This window comes from Cornus florida, unplaced genomic scaffold (assembly GCF_030987335.1).
Source record: "Cornus florida cultivar Cherokee Brave unplaced genomic scaffold, ASM3098733v1 CherokeeBrave_3.0.0_Hap2_Chr02, whole genome shotgun sequence".
Classification (NCBI taxonomy): domain Eukaryota; kingdom Viridiplantae; phylum Streptophyta; class Magnoliopsida; order Cornales; family Cornaceae; genus Cornus; species Cornus florida.
This window is the reverse complement of record NW_026775572.1, coordinates 71,952,185-71,973,283: the sequence shown is the minus strand read 5'-3', so window position 1 is coordinate 71,973,283 and position 21,099 is coordinate 71,952,185.

Genomic DNA, 21,099 nt, shown 5'->3' with positions numbered 1-21,099 from the left:
GGGTTATACTCAGTCAAAATAAGATTCAAAGATTGGTCAAAGAAGGTTTATTACCTAGTGAAGCAGGAGAGCCTAAACCAACTTGTGAATCTTGTATTGAATGATAAATACCCCTAAGGGCATAATCAGCCAAAAGAAATAGATATAAAGAACAATTAGAGTTGGTACATGTAATAACCCTAATTTCAAAAGAATAGTCCTGGTATTTATTAAATTGTTTAAATGGCATTTATTTTTATTGTTAACTTGTTTTCTTTAATTGTCTTTTTATTTGAATAATTGTTAATTGTTTTGTTTTGTTTACTAAATTGGAATTATTTGTTTAAGTGGTTAATTGTATTTTCTTGCATTAATTAGACTTAATTGTTTAAGTGTTTTTAATTAATGAGTTGTCTTTTACTATTTTACTTACTATACTTATTTAATTGATTTAATTACTTAATTTAGTATGGTTATCTTTAAGTGAATTATTTTAATTAAATTGTTTGTAATTGGTTTAATTATTTAAGTGCGTAAATTAGGGAACCTGCATACACTAAGTCGGCTACCATGAAACACCTATAAATATACATGTACGAGTTCTACCTAGGGTTTTAAAAACAAAACCCATACACATAGTGAAAATACAGAGAGCAACAGTTGTGGTTTTGAGAAATCAGAGAGTGGAAACTTGAGAGTTTACAGAGAGGGATAAAGGAAGGAAGCTAGGGTTGTGGTTTTCAACTAAGACTAAACCAAGAGTGACGGAGGTGGAACAACAGTCGGAAACTTCGTCGGAAAATTCAGGAGACGACAGTTTAGAGTTTCAAATTTGAAACTTAAGGCAAGTCTCTGTTCCACTCTATCTCTTTAATCTGTGTTCTGTACATGCTTAAAAAGACTCCAGGGATTAAACCAACTTTAAAACAGATTAAATAAATGATTAAATTCATCTTTTATGCATGTTTAAACTGTAATAAATCTCGTGAATCAAAATGGTGCAAGTTCTTAAAGTTTCTGTGATTTGATGCATGTTGTTCTTGAGTTTTAGTTTGGTTTAATTGGGATTATTGTTGTATGTCGGGGGGTTTTTAAATAATCTGGGACATTAAATAAACACCAGAACATGAGTTTAAAATACAACAGAGGCTCTGAACTTCGCCAGAGGCGAAGAAGACAATCGAAAAGGGGATTACGGCTCTCAGAGGAGGAGAGCCGGCTCACCAAATGGGGGAGCCGGCTCTGGGGCTTGGAGAGCCGGCTCTACAAGGGTGTAGAGCCAACTCTATAAGGGAAGAGCCGGCTCTACAGGTGGTAGAGCCGGCTCCACCAAGAAAAGAGGCGGCCCTTTCCTCTTCTCTTCAGTTTTTCGCGTTCTAGGTCTTGAACTGGACAGTAAGGGTTGGTTTAAGTGTTTTCAGTTGCTGTGTATGATGTATACATCTGTTACAGACTTGTAAAGGCTACTAGGAAGCATACTATTTATTAAAACTTGGAAGTTGAATCAATATAAGCTGAAATAATAAGCTTGTATGTGGAAGGTTGAACATTCAGTTTAAATAATTTATTGAAGATTGTTGGCTTTTGTATTTACATGGTTTAATTCTGTTAATCATGTGGTAGTACTGTAATGAGCATAAGTTATTGTCTGAAATATTTATGCTTTAATTGGAGCATTTGATGTTGTAACTTATATAAACCACATCAATACATGAACTTACTGGAGGAGTTGAATGCTGTATTTTACTCTAATAATTTAAAGGTCTGGAATTTGATTTCTAGATCATATACTGGATGTATAAATTAATCATACACTTATTAGATTTGTATGTATATTTATTTTGGAGTATAGTTGATATGAATTTATCACTATTTTGTCAACTGTGTTAATTGGAGGATTGTATGTACCGGTATGGGACGGTGACATACTAGGTATGGACTAGTTCAAACACTAAGTCTTACCTAATTTGGATTAAGGTATGGATTAACTACAGGTTAAGTCCATTATCTACTTGTGTCATATCAATTGAGAATTGAGTGACCTACTTTTGGTTTCAGGATGAATGCGTTATACATTATATCAAACCATTACAAGGTTGGATGATATTTTGTATTAGGAGGAGTACGGACTTTATATATATATTATATGGTGCCGTGGTATGAGCTTTAGTCTCTTGACCATGGTTAGGGCATGTATATCGCCTAGGATGGATAACTGGACATAGGTGTTGTTCCCTGGTAGGTCTAGGTACTCATGCCCACCTTAGGGTGTGTATTTGTATGTTGCCTTCAATTCAGGCTGAGACAGACCTACTGGACTAGCGAGCATCCTATAGTGTGTACTTTATACTTATATGGACTACTCTAGTTATTGTTGAGTCTTCCTAGGATGCATCTGCGTATCGGATTACTGTATGGATTGTAGTAGATCAGGACTTGCATGTGGGCCTGACCACTTCTTTATTTTTCAGTTATTCGTCAGTTCCAGGGTTAGACCTTGGACGCGCAGAGCAGATACATATATTCATTCCTCCGACTATGTAGGAATCTTCTTTATGTTAGCTTTAGATTTTATTTCTATTGTTTCAGTTTCGGTTTAAGAATCTTTAATAAGAGGTCCAATGGATGGATTCCCAAGTTGTAAACCTACGGAGTTTGGATTTAACAGATTTCAATAATTATATTATTTTAAGGATTTTCAATTAGCATTCTTTCAGCTTATTATTTTTATTTCTTATTTTATCTTGTATTCTGTGTTCGGTTACATATTAATTGTTTGATATCCCTCAGGTTTGGGCCTGGGCCTGATCAACCCGTGTCTTGGATCCGAGGGGTATCACAGTTGGTATGAGAGCCTTGCAGGTTCAAGTGTCTTTAGGATTTTATTGTATAAGACTTCCACGTAACGTTCTCTATTGTTTAGAGCTTAAGTTTAGGATTCTTTGTATTCTTTACGGTTTAATCGTACTGATGTCTGTCTGTCTGTGTTGACAGAATGGCTAACGCAAAAACCAGACGGAACAATCGGCAATGAAGGGAAGCGACCCGTAGGCAGCGTCAGGAGGATGAAGGTCAGTTCTATGAGGAACAGGAGGAAGTTCAGCAGACTCGGGATCATGGAGGAGATCCAGAGTTTCCTCTTCACCTCAATGACCTTATTTCTCGGGCCATAGAAGTAGGGGTAACAACTGCACTTTGGAATCAGCCTTAGGTACAGCCGACATCGTTACCAACACCGGTGCCAGCACCGATTGTTCAGACTAATACTTGGGAGAAGGTAAGGAGTTCTTTCACAAAGGGGAGCCCACTTGAGTTCATGGGCTCCACCGATGCGAGAGCAGCTCACCAGTAGTAACAGGACATCGAGCGACATCTTCGCTTGGTTCAGTGCATGGAGGTTCAGAAGCAGATGCTTGCTACCTTCAAGCTAGTTGGGGATGCACTACAGTGGTGGGAGTCAATTGCCACTATAGAGGAGAGGATGGCTTTGACTTATGATGAGTTTAGTGCACGCTTTGATGAAAAGTATTTTCCTTATGCAGTCAGGGCAGCCATGAAGACTGAGTTTCTCAATCTACAATAGGGAAACATGACAGTGGCAGAGTATGAGCAGCAGTTTACACGCTTGTCTCTCTTTGCACCGGAGGAGGTGGATACAGAGGAGAAGAAGCGCAACAGTTTCGTCAAGGGACTGATGTGGTCTATCAAGAGAGCTATTACAGGTAGTCCAGCCTATACTACCTATGCTCAGGTGGTAGACGCCACTCTACAGCAGTATCAGTTGACCGTGGACATCAGACAGGCCAAGGGTGAGAAGCGGGGTGACAGAGACTCTACTAATCAGTCAGCTGAGGAAGGGAATGGGAACGGACACTGATAGAACGATAAGGGCAGATTCCAGGGATAGCAGCCTTAGAAGAAGCACAAGGGTGGTTCAGATGCTCCCAAGGATGTGACACCTATTCAGTATCAACAGAATGGGGGACCGCAGGCAGGACAGGGTCAGCCACAGGCTAACCAACAGAGGAGGCCATTTGGTACTTTCCAGGGTAGTTGTTATACTTGTGGAGAGTATGGTCACACTTCCAGGCAGTGTCCTACAGTTAGACAAGGACAGGGACAGAGACAAGGGCAGGGACAACATGTGCAGCAGAGGCAGAGGGCGCCAGTGCCTCTACCAGCTCCACAAGTTCCACGGATTTAGGGACAGACTTATCCGGCTTTACCGGCTTCGCTGCAAATTCAGGGGCAGGCACCGCAGCAGTTGCACTATGGCAGGGTGTACAACCCCATGCCATTGGATGTTCAGGTACCTCAGGCTATTGAGGGTAAGTTTCCTATTCATAGTTTTCATGGACGTGTTTTATTTGATACGGGTGTTACACACTCATTTGTAGCTAGAACTTTTGTTGTTTTATCTGGGATGAGGACGAGGGTATGCACTAGACCTCAGGGTATTTCTACACCATTGGGTGATACAGCTATTTTACATGAGAGTGATGGGCCTGTGACACTAGATATTGGTAGACTTAGATTTCTAGCCAACTTATTGGTCCTGGACATGCACACTTATGATGTGATACTTGGGATGGATTGGTTGTCTCATTACCATGCCCAAGTTAATTATTTTGATAGGTCTATTATGTTTACCGTACCTGGTCAGGACATGTATGTTGTCACTATGCCGTGTTCTAGCAGAGTCACTAGCACCTATTTGTTCCATGTGGAGGAGGAAATGGAGGAGGGGACTACTGTATCATTGGATAACATACCAATTGTACAGGATTTCCCGGATGTATTTCAGGAGATTCCAGGGTTGCCACCTAGTCGCGAGATCGATTTTATGATAGACTTAACTCCAGGCACTACGCCTATTGCTAGGGCATCGTATAGGATGGCGCCAGTGGAGATGAGAGAGCTGAGGGATCAAATTCAGTAGTTACTCAGCCAGGGTTTTATTCGTAGGAGTACATCACCCTAGGGAGCACCGGTTCTGTTTGTGAAAAAGAAGGATGGTTCGTTTCGCCTGTGTATCGATTACAGGGAATTAAACAAGGTTACTATTCGTAACAAGTATCCACTACCCAGAATTGATGATTTGTTTGATCAGTTACGGGGAGCCACCTACTTCTCCAAGATTGATCTGCGTTCTGGGTATCATCAGCTGAGGGTTAGGGAGCAGGATGTTCCTAAGATAGCGTTTCTCACGAGATATGGTTCTTATGAGTTTCGTGTCATGCCGTTTGGGACGGCTAACGCACCAGCAGTGTTCATGAACTTAATGAACAGAGTCTTCCTGGCTTATTTGGATCAGTTTGTTATTGTCTTTATTGATGACATCTTGATCTATTCTCGATCGGAGGACGATCATGCTAGGCATCTACGGATAGTGTTGCAGATGCTTCGTGAGCACCAGTTGTATGCCAAATTTGGGAAGTGTGAATTTTGGTAGCGGGAAGTGAAGTTTCTGGGTCACGTGGTGTCATAATAGGGGATAGCAGTAGATCCAGCCAAGGTTTCAGCTGTGGTTGAGTGGGGATAGCCTACTTCACCTACCGAGATTTGGAGTTTTCTCGGATTGGCAGGATACTATCGGAGGTTCATTCAGGGGTTCTCTAAGATTACGGGGCCACTCACTCATCTGACCAAGAAGGGTGTACAGTTCGTGTGGGATGAGCACTGTCAGCGAGCTTTTGATGAGCTCAAAAGGAAGTTGACTTTTGCACCAGTTCTGGCTACTCCTCAGAGCGGGATCAAATATCTTGTTTACACGGATGCTTCGTTACAGGGTCTTGAATGTGTGTTGATGCAGGAGGAGCGACCAATTTCTTATAGATCTTGGAAGCTTAAGCCTCATGAGCTTAATTATCCAACATATGATTTGGAGTTGGCAGCAGTGGTCTTTGCCTTGCGTATTTGGAGGCATTATCTGTTGGCTGAATCTTTCAGATTATTTAGTGATCACAAGAGTCTGCAGTATTTGTTCACTCAGCGGGAATTGAATATGAGACAGCGCAGATGGTTGGAGTTTGTGAAAGACTATCACTTTTCTATACAGTATCATCTAGGGAAAACGAATGTGGTGGCGGATGCACTCAGTTGCCGACCTGTTGGTAGTCTTTCTGCTCTATTCACTATTGAGTGGAATGCGTTGAAGAAGGTGGATGAATTGTCGGATGCGTTCATGGCTTGTATGGTAGTTACACCTTCCATCATTCGCAAGGTTTTACAAGCACAACTCACCGATCAGCAATGTATCGACAAAGTTGTAGAAATAGCCTCTAGGGAGGTTCCATTTTATCATGTTGGGACTGGCGGAGGTTTGAGGTACAAGGGACGTTTGGTGGTACCTTCTGCTGATAATTTGAGGAAGGATGTGATGACTGAGACTCACCACTCTGAGTTCTCTGTTCATCCAGGCAGAGACAAGATGTATTAGGATATAAAGCGGCAGTTTTGGTGGGCAGGTATGAAAAGGGACATTGCTCTATTTATTTCTCAGTGTAGTACTTGTCAGATGGTTAAGATTGATCATCAGAGGCCGCCAGGAGCTCTACAACCACTACCGATACTGGAGTGGAAATGAGAGAGCATTTCTATGGATTTTGTGGAAGGATTGCCGAATTCCTTCAAGGATCACAACTCTATTTGGGTTATTGTGGATCAACTGACGAAATCAGCTCATTTCTTGCCTATTCGCACTGACTTCACTTCGGAGTAGTTGGCGAGGCTTTACATCTCAGAGATTGTGAAGTTGTACGGGATTCCATTGTTTATTATATCAAATAGGGATTTGAGCTTTGTGTCTGGATTCTGGAAGAGTTTTCAGCAGGCTTTGGGTACAGAGTTGCACCTTAGTACTGCTTATCATCCTCAGACTGATGGACAAACTAAATGGGTGAATCAGATTATGAAGGATATGCTTCGGTCGGGTGTTCTTAATTTCAAGGGCCACTGGGAGGATTATTTGTCACTTGTGGAGTTTGCTTATAACAATAGTTTCCAGAAGACTATATGGATGGCACCATTTGAGGCGTTATATGACCGGCCGTGTCGTTCGCCTGTTTGTTGGGTGGCGGTTGGTGAGAGCAGATTCTTGGGTCCTGAGTTCATCAAGGATACTTCCAAGAAGATAGCTCTTATACGAGATCGCATGCGTACTGCCCAAAGTAGGCAGAAGAGCTATGCAGATCGTCGCACTCGTGCTTTGGAGTTTAAGGTTGGAGATCAGGTTCTACTCAAAGTATAGCCTATGAAAGGTGTCATGCTCTTTGGGAAGAAAGGAAAGTTGTCACCGCTGTTTATCGGTCCATTTAAGATTACGGATTGAGTTAGAGCTGTGGCTTATTGGTTGGCACTTCCGGATAACTTGGATCGCGTTCACAGTGTGTTCCATATTTCCATGTTGCGGAAATTTCTGCGAGATGAGGATTGGTATCAACATATCGATGTTGGGGAGATTGAGTTGCAGCCAGATGCGACTTATTTGGAGCCACCGTGTCGTAGTGTCGACCGTCGGGATCAAATCCTTCGTAATAAGGTTATCCCTTTAGTTCGTGTCCAGTGGAGTCATCACAATGAGGCTGAGTCCACTTGGGAACGGGAGGATGTCATTCGCTCGCAGTTTCCTGATATATTGGAAGAAGGTAAGAGCGAATTCCGATGACGGAATTCCGTTTGGTAGGGGGGAAGAATGTAATACCCCTAATTTCAAAAGAATAGTCCTGGTATTTATTAAATTGTTTAAATGGCATTTCTTTAATTGTCGTTTTATTTGAATAATTGTTAATTGTTTTGTATTGTTTACTAAATTGGAATTATTTGTTTAAGTGGTTAATTGTATTTTCTTGCATTAATTGGAATTAATTGGACTTAATTGTTGAAGTTTTTTTAATTAATGAGTTGTCTTTTACTATTTTACTTACTATACTTATTTAATTGATTTAATTACTTAATTATGTATGGTTATCTTTAAGTGAATTATTTTAATTATTTTAATTAAATTGTTTGTAATTGGTTTAATTATTTAAGTGCGTAAATTAGGGTTAGGGTTTTAGGTTTCATGGTAGCCGACTTAGTGTATGTAGGTTTCCTTCTTGTATTACAACTAGAATTAGGGTTGTGTATTACAAACACCTATAAATATACATGTACGAGTTCTACCTAGGGTTTTAAAAACAAAACCCATACACGTAGTGAAAATACAGAGAGTAACAGTTGTGCTTTTGAGAAAATAGAGAGTGGAAACTTGAGAGCTTACAGAGAGGGATAAAGGAAGGAAACTAGGGTTGTGGGTTTCAACTAAGACTAAACCAAGAGTGACGGAGGTGGAACAACAGTCGGAAACTTTGTCGGAAAATTCAGGAGACGACAGTTTAGAGTTTCAAATCTGAAACTTAAGGCAAGTCTCTGTTCCACTCTATCTCTTTAATCTGTGTTCTGTACATGCTTAGAAAGACTCCAGGGATTAAAACAACATTAAAATAGATTAAATAAATGTTTAAATTCATCTTGTATGCATGTTTAAACTGTAATAAATCTCGTGAATCAAAATGGTGCAAGTTCTTAAAGTTTCTGTGATTTGATGCATGTTGTTCTTGAGTTTAAGTTTGGTTTAATTGGGATTATTGTTGTATGTCAGGGGGTTTTAACTAATCTGGGACATTAAATAAACACCAGAACAGGAGTTTAAAATACTACAGAGGCTCTTAACTTCGCCGGAGGCGAAGAAGACAATCGAAAAGGGGATTATGGCTCTCAAAGGAGGAGAGCAGGCTCACCAAATGGGGAAACCGGCTCTAGGGCTTGGAGAGCCGGCTCTAGGGCTTGGAGAGCCGGATCTACAAGGGTGTAGTTCTTCAGTTTTTCACGTTTTGGGTCTTGAACTGGACATTAAGGGTTGGTTTAAGTGTTTTCAGTTGCTGTGTATGATGTATACATCTGTTACAGACTTGTAAAGACTACTAGGAAGCATACTATTTATTAAAACTTGGAAGTTGAATCAATATAAGCTGAAATAATAAGCTTGTATGTGGAAGGTTGAACATTCAGTTTAAATTATTTACTAAAGATTGTTGGCTTTTGTATTTACATGGTTTAATTCTCTTAATCATGTGGTAGTACTGTAATGAGCATAAGTTATTGTCTAAAATATTTATGCTTTAATTGGAGCATTTGATGTTGTAACTTATATAAACCATATCAATACATGAACTGACTGGAGGAGTTGAATGCTGTATTTTACTCTAATAATTTAAAGGTCTGGAATTTAATTTCTAGATCATATACTGGATGTATAAATTAATCATACACTTATTAGATTTGTATGTATGTTTATTTTGGAGTATAGTTGATATGCATTTATCACTGTTTTGTCAACTATGTTAATTGGAGGATTGTATGTACCGATATGGGACGGTGACATACTAGGTATGGACTAGTTCAAACACTAAGTCCTACCGAATTTGGATTAAGGTATGGATTAACTACAGGTTAAGTCGATTATCTACTTGTGTCATATCAATTGAGAAATGAGTGACCTACTTTTGGTTTCAGGATGAATGCGTTATACATTATATCAAACCATTACAAGGTTGGATGATATTTTATATTAGGAGGAGTACGGACTTTATATATATATTATATGGTGCCGTGGTATGAGCTTGAGTCTCCTGACCATGGTTAGGGCGTGTATATCGCCTAGGATGGATAACTGGACATAGGTGTTGTTCCCTGGTAGGTCTAGGTACTCATGCCCATCTTAGGGTGCGTATTTGCATGTTGCCTTCTATTCAGGCTGAGACAGACCTACTGGACTAGCGAGCGTCCTATAGTGTGTACTTTATACTTATATGGACTACTCTAGTTATTGTTGAGTCTTCCTAGGATGTATTTACGTATCGGATTACTGTATGGATTGTAGTAGATCAGGACTTGCATGTGGGCCTGACCTGTGATACCCCTCGGATCCGAGACACGGGTTGATCAGGCCCAGGCCCAAACCCGAGGGAATACCAAACAATTAAAGTATTTTAAAGCGAACACAGATAACAAAATGAAACAAAAGTGATGGAATAAAACTGAACGAAACATTAATTATAAAATCCTCCATGGACAACTGAAAAATGAAACTCCAATCCTCCAAAACTTCAAGGTTACAACTTGGGAATCCACTGATGGAACCCTAACCAAAAGGTCAACTGAAACTGAAAACTGAAAATAGATAATGCTAGAAATATCGAGAGAAGTCCTACGTAATCAGATGAAGGTGAGACTATCCTCGACAAGCACGATCAAGCTCTAACGCTGGAACTGTCCTGTACCTGAAAAGAATAATAAAGGAGTGGGTCAGACCCACGAGCAAGTTCTAATCTAACTGCAATCCATACAGTGACCCGATACGCAGATACACCGTAGACACCTCACAATATCTATCTAGTCCATACATATAAATATATCCACACTAAGGGACATTCACTAGTCTATAATAGGGGTCTCAACCTGAATAGAAGGCAACATGCGAATACGCACCCAAAGGTGGGCATGAGTACCTAGACCTAACAGGGTACACCACAACCTATTATAACCAGCTACGCATCCACTGCATATACGCACCCTAACCAACGAGTCTGAGACTCAAGCTCAACTCGTGGTACCATAAACATATATATATAAAGTCCGTCCAAATCCAGGGTAAGCAGTTCAACTATTTATTAAACTGACCTGCAATAAACCAACTAGTTAGTCACTCCACTTATTCAGTTGATATGACTTAACTACCATCCGTTAATCCAGGAAGTCATCCAACTTGGTTACAGCTGATCTGACTTAGCCACAATTAGGATTCGATATCTTTCAATCCATTCCATTAATCCATTAGGTTAGGTTTATGCGTTTTGAGCTAAACCGTCCCTAGTATGTCACCATCCCATACTGGTACATACCATCCTCCATATCCATGTAAATTACAACATATATAACAGTTCAATAATTTACAGACCAAAAACTACCATCCAAATAATTGCAGAAAACTATTTAAAGCTTCAGCAATTTAAATCCAAGCATTTAACCATATAGTTGCAGGAGACGATTTTAACAAATCAACAACTAACATCCAGAGCATGCATAGACCAAATTTAATATGTCAGGGACTCCATCATGCATGTGAATAGGTTAAATAATCCTATTATTAACCAATAAATTGCTAAAACAATTCAGAAGATTGTTTAAATATTTCAGCAGTTTAAATCCAAGCATTAGCCATATAGTTGCAGTAAACAATTTAATAATTCCGCAACTAGCCTCCTAAGCATGCATAGATCAAAATTAATAATTAAATGACCCTATCATGCACTTGAATGCATTCTAAAACAAGTTTTATAAACACATTATGTTCCATCAAATTGCTGAATTTTAATTCCACAATTAATTCAACTTCCATTTGTTAAGTGCCTTAATTTTTACACTGTTTGTCCCGACAACTTAGAATTAAACTTTACTCAATTTAGGATCTTAATAACACTCAAAATTCATTCCTTGATCCCTCTGTAAAGTTCCAAATCCATTCAAACAGTCTCCATGTTCCAACAGTGAACATAGTCTGTAGAAAATTAAAAAAAATTGTAAAATAAACCAAAAATACCAAGGGAGCCTGCTCCAGAATTTGGAGCAGGCTCTTTTCCAGCCTAGAGCCGGCTCTAGGACTTCTTAGAGCCGGCTCTACTTTGTTATGGGAGCCGGCTCCCACTTCCATGGAGCCGGCTCTCACCTCCTCTGAGAGCCTTGTCCCCGTTGCTTCGTTTCAGTCCGTCCGCTCCTTCTCTGATCAAATCCAACCACTCTGTTGGTCTCTAAAACTAATCTTAGGACTCGTAATTTAGTCTAGAAGCATTCCCCCAAGATTGTTTACAATAGTTTTGAAAGCAATTACAGAGTTTAATCAGGCCATTTAAACTAGCGTTGTTGAAGAACGGCACTGAAACTAAATTGCAAGATCAGTTTTATCCCAACCCCTCTGTTCTTCCTCCAATTTTAAATTTGAAGTCTTAAATTACATCTAGTATCCAATCAGACCTCAGTTGATTTCAGTAAGATTCCAAATAAAAATTAAACCAGTAAGACGTTACGCCAAAACAGAGTCAAGAAAACATATGTGCTATAATTGTTTTGTAAATAAATTTCATAGATAAAGCGATCAAGTAAAACATATATAAAACATGCATGGTTCAGTTTAAGGCCAATTAATCTCCTAGAGATGTCCAGGTGCACAGAACACAAATCAAAGGGAAGGAGGAAGATAAGAACTTGCCTGTACAGTTTTATAAACAGAACCTTGATGCCGTTATTCTAAGCTTTCCGGCAACCACTGACTACCTTCTAGCCTCCTCTGGTTCTGATCTAATCCACCAAACACCTCCCTTGGTCCTCTCTGTTATTCTCCTTGACAGACTGTTACGACGCTCTGTTCTCTCAACTTCTCTCTTTACTGTATACGGGAATATGGTGAATAGGGTTTTAGAAACCCTCGGCAGACGTATACCCATATATTTATAGAGTTATACCAAAACCCTAAATTATTTAGAGCCCTAACCAAATCCTAACCGGCCCATAGAACTTAATTAAATCCTGCGTTGGCTAAAGAAACTAAACCCTCAATTATGAAAATAAAATAGTTAATTAAAACACTTCCTAAATTACTTCCTAAATTAAAACCTTTAATAATCAATAAAATAAAATAAAATGCAATAAAATGCAATTTAAACAAATAAATAGATACCAGTTAAATACACGTCACACAGGTAAACAATTAAATAAAACAATTAAACCAAATAATCATGCAAAAATACAACAAAAATAATAAATAAATGCCGAGACTATCCTTTTAAATTAGGGGTATTACATGACCCACTTCTTTATTTTTCAGGTGTTCGTCAGTTCTAGGGTTAGAGCTTGGACGTGTAGAGCAGATACAGATATTCAATCCTCCGACTATGTAAGAATCTTCTTTATATTAGCTTTAGATTTTATTTTTATTGTTTCAGTTTCGGTTTGAAAATCTTTAATAAGGGGTCCAATGGATGGATTCCCAAGTTGTAAACCTACGGAGTTTGGATTTAACAGATTTCAATAATTATATTATTTTAAGGATTTTCAATTAGCATTCTTTCAGCTTATTGTTTTTATTTCTTATTTTATCTTGTATTCTGTGTTCGGTTACATATTAATTATTTGATATCCCACAGGTTTGGGCCTGGGTCTGATCAACCCGTGTCTCAGATCCAAGGGGTATCACAGTACACACAGACACGTATGGTCTTATGAACATCCACGCAAGATTACTTAAGTTTTGGATAAATTTATCTGATACGACACAAGTTTTAAATTTTTGGTATATTCCGAAAGTGTTAAGACTGATGTGAAGCACATATTAGGTAAACTTATCAAAACACTTCGATCTAATCGTGGATATGAGTATTTCTTGGGATAGTGCAAAGACTATATGGTCAATGAGGGTGTTGTGTACCAGTTTTTCCGCAATTGACGATCAATGAATTGAAGTGTCAAATAGGAATAACAGAATTCTGCTTAAACATGGTTAGATCTATGATCAGTTATGCTACATTATCTCTTTCATTTTCGAGTTTAGCCTTAATGATATCGATACACATTATGGCTACTCTAAAGGCACTAGGATGGATTATTTTATGATCTCAATGATAAAAGTTGATTGTTTACACTCATTGTTTATCTATAAGAGGATCATATTATGAATCATATACCTAGTAGCATAATGTTAGAGAATATGGTATGAGTACCAGATGTATCACATATGAACACACTTATTATAGAGATTAAGAATTATATATGAATTCCCTATTGGTGCATCAGTATCATCTAATACATAGATTCCTACATCGATACATTGATGTAGTGGGAGGATTATCATCCAATCCGACAGAATCATGTTTTAAGGTGATACCGTTATGGACATCCCTGTTAAACATGAGTTAGACCCAGTGAGCTACACGGAAGCGTGAACCGATATGGATACAGATCGTTTTGGCAAGTTGCTATGAAATCAAAGTTGGAATCTATGTATTCTAATAAAATCTGGGATCTTGTAGAACTTTCTAGTAGGGTGATACATATGAAAGGCAAGTTAATCTACAAAAGGATACCAGAAGATTTCTTAGTGAATGAACCATGTGTACACAAGGTAATGTCATTATTTTTCCTAATTCTATATATTAATGACATCCTACTCATTTAGAATGATGTGGAAGTTCAGTATTCAGTAAAGAGGTAGTTGTTCAATTACTTTGAAATGAAGGATCTTCAAGATGTAAGCTATATTCCTATGATCAAGCTTTTGCAAGATCAGGTTAAAAGGAAAATAGGCTTATCTTAATAATCCTACATTGATAAAGTTTTGATCAGGTTTGGTATGCAAAACTCAAAGAATGAGTTTTTGCTTTATAGACATGAATTGCTTTCTCTAGTAAGTAGTTTTCCAAGACTAACGGAGGAGAATGAGCAAATGAGACTGGAACAATATGCTTCGGCATATGGGAGTCTCATAGATGCCATGGTCTATACCAAACAAGACATCCGCTACATTGTAGGGATAGTAAGTAGATATCAGTCTAATCCCGGACTTGATATCTGGTCTGTTGTGAAAAATATCATTAAGTACCTCAAAAGAACTAATGATCTCATACTCATTTATGGATGTGATGATATGGTCCTAGTCAGGTATGCTAGTTATGATTTTCAATCAGAAGTAGATACTATGAGGTTCATGACTTAGTGTATGTTCACTCAATGGAAGGGAAATCAGTTGGTAGATTGTTAAGCAGTTTTCTCGAACCTGAAGTGGAGTACTTTGTAGCCTTAATGGCAACAAAGAAGCCTTTTGGTTAGATCTCATTGATTTAGAGGTTGTGTAGCATATTAGCATGCCTATCGAGCTATATTGCGATAATAGTACAGAAGTAATCCAAACCAATGACCCAAGGTTCCATAGAGGAACAATGTACACTGAGAAGAAGTATCATGTCCTACATGATATTGTCAGGCAAGAAAATGTACTCATGGCTAGAATATTGCATTGGAACACAACTTTGTTGATCCATTAACAAAGGTGTTATCGATCAATAGTTTTAATCGTCATTTAGATAACATTGGAGTTAGATGCAATTAGAATTGGCTATGAGGGCAAGTGGAAGCTGATGGGATTTATATGCCTTGGCATAGCAAATTCCTATTTGGATTATAGTGACATATATTCCTGACATATTTGAAATATTTATGATTTATATTATTGGTGAATTCAATGTATTATGTTTCAATTTATTATGGAATTGATAGTGTCCACTTGATTATAAGAGATGTTTATATATGCATGTGATGACGATTAATACATGAATATAAATAGTAATCATAAATTGTTCATAGTCGGTAATTATGGATGGACTCATAATTAATTAAGACTTGAACTGAATCCACGTTAGGTTGAGATATATTGCGAGAGCCGTCGTAAGCAATTGCTTCCTATCACCGTCATAGCATTTAAATCTTAAGCATGATAAAAGTATAGACTCTTTTATTAATTAATAATTACTTTGATTTGTTCGGCAGAATCTTCGGAATCCTTAGACCGGCACTTTGGGTAATTATGTAATTAATAGTTAGAGGGTTATATTTTCATTATTTGCATAATTGCTACATGTATTTATTTGTATTGATTATGTTTGATCACAAAGTAAATTCGAAGGCCTTCGTGTGTTTTTAAACAAAATGATTTATTATATATTTATTTATTTAAATTATTATTTTTGTCAAACAAATGTTTTATTGTGATCAAGCTAGAAATAATCAAAGATACCAAAATAAATATATTAATTAAGTAGTTGGATTGATGGCTTTATTTATCCGATAACTAATTATGCATAGAGGGGTCAAAGTGCAACATTGATTTAGAGGTTATTTATTATTTAATTAGAGTTCAATTAATTTCTTTTAATGAAGTAGAAATTAATTAATGAATTAACTTAATTAGGTCCATGGACCGGGCCGATTATTAATTTATTGTAGCCAAGAAAATAATAATCCCAGTAGGATTCTCACTCATAGCCCAACTTGATATTGTAGTCCTATTAGATTTGAAATATGTGAATTAGAGATGGAGAAGGATTTATTGTTTCCTTTTCTGATTTTTATGTTGCCTATATATACATGGGTTTATGTATATTTTAGGAGAGACTTTTAGAAGAAAAGAAAAAGGAATATATTTTTCTCTCTCTAGATTTTAGGGTTTGCTTTCTCATCTAATGGAGGCTCCCACAAGCTTAGTTTTCCAAAGTCATTCATGGTGGCTTATGGGTGATTCCTAAAGGCAAGACCATTACCAAGTAGATAGAGATCTAAGGAGAAGGCATCTAGTAAAGGGATCTACAATAAGAGAGAACATTCACTTTAGAGGAGAGATCTAAGATTTACTCAAACCTTTGATGTAAGTATTCAATCTATTAATTGAATGATGCATCATATTTTATTTTTTGCATAAAACTTGTCTCTATGTGATGAATCAAGATCTCTAAATGAAAATCCTCCGAAAAGTTTTTAAAACTAGCACGTTTCCCAACAGAAATTTACCATCGGGTAATTCACTTTCTCTTGTTTTTACTTCATGCTTTGTGAATTTTGTTTCAAATAATGCACTTATCCTATTGGCACTATTCATTATAGAAGGATTGTGGATACCTCGTGAGAATAAGCATATTCAAGAGAATAAGCACATTGATGAGAGTTCATATAGTATTTGAAAAACATTTTTTTTCTCTTCTCACACACACACTCTCTCTCTATATATATATCATTTTTTGTTTTGTTCTTTCTTGTATGGCACTTGGAACACATTTATGTTATTCCTTGTAGAGTTGTTTCTAGAATTTTGTAGAAGTTATGATGCTGATTTTTTTTTTTTTCTTCTTTTAATCAACTCCAATTTTGTTTCTTGATGTCTTTGAAACTGACCAAGGATTAGTCATAATAAAAAGAAGTTCATGATAGTTAATGCTTTCATTATATATTCCTACATGGCTGAAGCTTATGCATGAATTTTATATTTTTTGTTTCTAAACTACTTGACAGGCCTGCTATACTGTAATAGTAATTCTTCACTTTCATCATCTCTTACTTGATCCAGTTTTTACTTTTTAGTTTTCATGGCATTTGGAAATATTTTGTAACTGCTAATGGTCCAAGTTGACAACATGAATACCGTTTGCTGGAGTTTATTGGGATTGAGCCATTATTAGCTGCATGCCACACCATCAAATTCTTGGACTCATCAAATTGGAAGGTCATAATATTAGGGACCATCTTAAATTTGCTTTCTATGAGGTATAATCATTGAATTAAGGATGAATTTATTATCAATTCAACAATTCCTAGTTTGGTAGTTGTGTATGGCACCCTAAAGAGATGAACTAGGCTACCTAGTTTTTGCCTTAATTCTGATTTCTAATAAATTCTTTTAGTTATCTAAACATGCAGTGTATGGATTGATAACTTCTCATTTACAGAAGTTAATACTCCAAAATATTTTGACGTCAGGATTTTTCTTGCGTAGTGTTAGCTTTTTATTCTTCTTCACTTGTTACAAATGAAGTATTCTTCTGGCAAGAGTAAAATGGTGGCTTTGCATTTCTGTTCAAATTCTACCATTCTGGATAAGCACAAACATTCTTAACATTTTTTGACATGATTTTTTTCACAAATATGTAAATAGCTGATTATTTTTTTGAGACTAAAAATATTTGTGTTTGTGTGCTGCATAATTTTTAATTTATGTACTTTTCCATTAGGAGCGTGAAGAAAGATGTTAGCGACTGAAAAGAGAACGCGACAAACCAATGCATGCATCTCAGCCACCTATGCATGACCAAATGTTTGACGCAAAACGCCAGAGATTTTATGATAAAAATAAGCTTCCTCCTGGTAAGTTTGTGACTAATTTATATGGATGGATCTTTTTATTAGTATTAGACACCAATTTATTTTTCTAGGCATATTCTTTGACATTGTTTTCACAGAAAATGTAATTAAATAATGGTAGTTTTCTATCAGAATTGTTTTTTAGATAATAAAAATAGTTATCAAATATTTTAAGGTTTATTTGTTGAACGGAAGTCAGTAGTTTCTGAAGAACAGCTCCTTATATATATAGAGCGAGATATTAGAAAGATTAAAAAAATTACTTTAAGATATTACTAAATGGTGAATATACTAAAAAAGAACTTATAATTAATAAACCTATGTAAGGAATGATAAACTAAATTACTATTAAGGAAGTAGAAGAAATACTTAAGAAGGGTATAAATAAAATAGTAAGACCTGATAACGTACCTATATAGGTATGCTGATAGAAAATATAGGAATGGAATAGTAAATGATATTATTTAACAAATTCTATGGAAGAAATAATGCCGGATGAGTGGAGGAGGAATACGAGTACTACAATTCCAGTTTATAAAAATAAAGAAAGTATACAACATTGTGGAAATTATAGAGGATTTAATTTAATGATGTGACAACCCTATGAAAGAATAAAAATGGAATTCTCACACCCGATGCAAACATGGTGAAGCAATGACTTGATTTTTTTCAATATTTCCATAATAATCCTTGAAAGTGAAAATGCATAGAATACAAATTAAATGTCATTGGCCTGTGGCCTCATCTCATACATGTCAAATACATTGTAAAGAGTGTACTTATGTACACATTACATGCTTAGAATCAAATATACACATCTTGACATATAAGGTTACAAATGGCATTTCAAGCCAACCTTTACAAGAATTAAAACCTTCAAGTCAACAAATCATCCAAGCATAATGAGAATCTCGAATATTGATTACTATACCAGAAAAATGTTCCCGGTAACTTTGGGGTGAGTAACATAAAGTTACTCGTAGTAAATAAGCATGTATAGACCTAACGTTTTACAAGTTTGCATAATTTAATCATTATAGTTCATTCCACCTAGCGTCTATGTCAAATGTGAGACTAAGGGAGCATCCTAAGCTACCTTAGATCATTTCTAACATAATCACATCATTCATGCAATTCCAAACAATATAAGGGCATGCTGTACAAAGCAACAAGATAAAGATCCTTAAAGTTATCAACTTGAAATCTATAGTGCGAAAACAACTAAATATAACAATTTAGTATAATTAGAATTTCTAATACAACGCATCAAGACATAAATTCTCAAAGTTATAAACTTGAAATCTAAAGTGTAAAAACAACTAAACATAACAATTTAGTATAATTAGAATTTCTAATACAACGCATCAAGATATAGATTCTCAAAATTATCAACTTGAAATCTAAAAAAGCGAAATCAGCAAAAGCGGATATACTTGGACATCAATCGGATCAGACCAACACAGGGTTACTTTTGGGCTACTAACCCCTAGGCAGCCTACCCAACGCGTACATAATTGACTTAGATGACTCTTATCCCCGTATTAGAGCCAAACCCTAGCCATCAATTCGTTACAATGTCCCAAGTGACTCCGAAATCAACAAGTAAGTTTACAACTTATACATAATTAAATGATGCACGAAACCACCTTCCATGCACAAGTAGGTTGAAACCACACAATCCATGCCTTAGAGTTTCAATTCTAATATGGCATATATAATGTCAAGTCTTTACTACGATACAATGTACAATACAATATCATCTGCTTAACAATTTAAATCATGCCTCCATGGTAACTTTAAACACTAATTCTACAACATTGTAGCAAGAAGTTTACAAAGCTAATACTATCAATGATTCATAAGAATCTCATATTACTACTACAAGTAACAAGTTAGCAATTTAACTTCCAATAGTGTACAGTAAGCATTCCACATTCATAATACTGTGAAATCACAAGTTGACAATATATTCAATATTAGAAACATGTCCTCATGAATATAAACATAACAACCATGTTATTCAATGCTTAAAACATGATCAAGTGAGAACACAACAAGTCTAAATCCATGATTTATATATGGAACAATTAGATAGAATTTAATTAAATAAAAATAATTAAATTCTTTATATTTCAAATCAATTCCAAATAACCTCAAATTAATATATGTTAAAGGACATAACATGGTCATCACATATATCAAATCAAAAGTGCAAAATGAGCAAGATATCATAATATAGAATTTAATTAATTTAAATTAATTAAATCTCTAAATCTCAAAAGTTATTCAAATGATCCCAAATTAATATATAACAAGGACTAAGTCATGGACATGCCATATACTAAGTTTAAAATGGAATACAAGCAAGGTACAATTAAGTGAAATTTAAATCAAATTAAATTCATTAAATCTCTAGATTCTAAAACAACTCCAAATGACTTTACACTCATACAAGTCATAGATCAAGTCATGGCCTTTAAGAAAATCATGTTTTAGCTAAATTTCATGTAAGGTATAACAACCTACTAATTTAAAAATTTAGTAAAAGACATGTAAACAATTTGCAGTAAACTATAAAAACAATCAAAACACTTAGATAATAAACTAGAACACCCCCTACCTCACAAGAGGATTATTCCTCTTGAATCTAAAGCAAACAAGCTCAAAATGGTAAACCCTTTTTAGGGTTATGAAGAGGAAGGTGAGGCAAAACTTTTGCATTCCAAGCTTTATGGTCAAAGGTGAGTGGAAGGGGACCAAAATGAAGCTTAAAACTCTAAGCCAAGCTTTGTTTCAATGGTGGCTAGGTTAGGATTTTGAGAACAAAGGAAATGAAAGAGATAAAGTGAAATGTGGTGAGTGGAGGATCTAGTATTCCTCCACTCACTATGTGTTCTTACACAACCTCTTACACACACACAATTGTAAGACTTAATTTTCCCTAGGCTTAATCCCACACCTATCTATGGCTCATTCCTAGGCTTAATCCCACACCTGCACTTGTCCACCATCCAAGCCAACAAGTACACCTATCCTAGGCCACCAAGTGGATGAATCTCCACCCTCCACATGTCATCATCCAAGGCATCAAAGTAATACTACACAAATGTCAACAAGTGGACC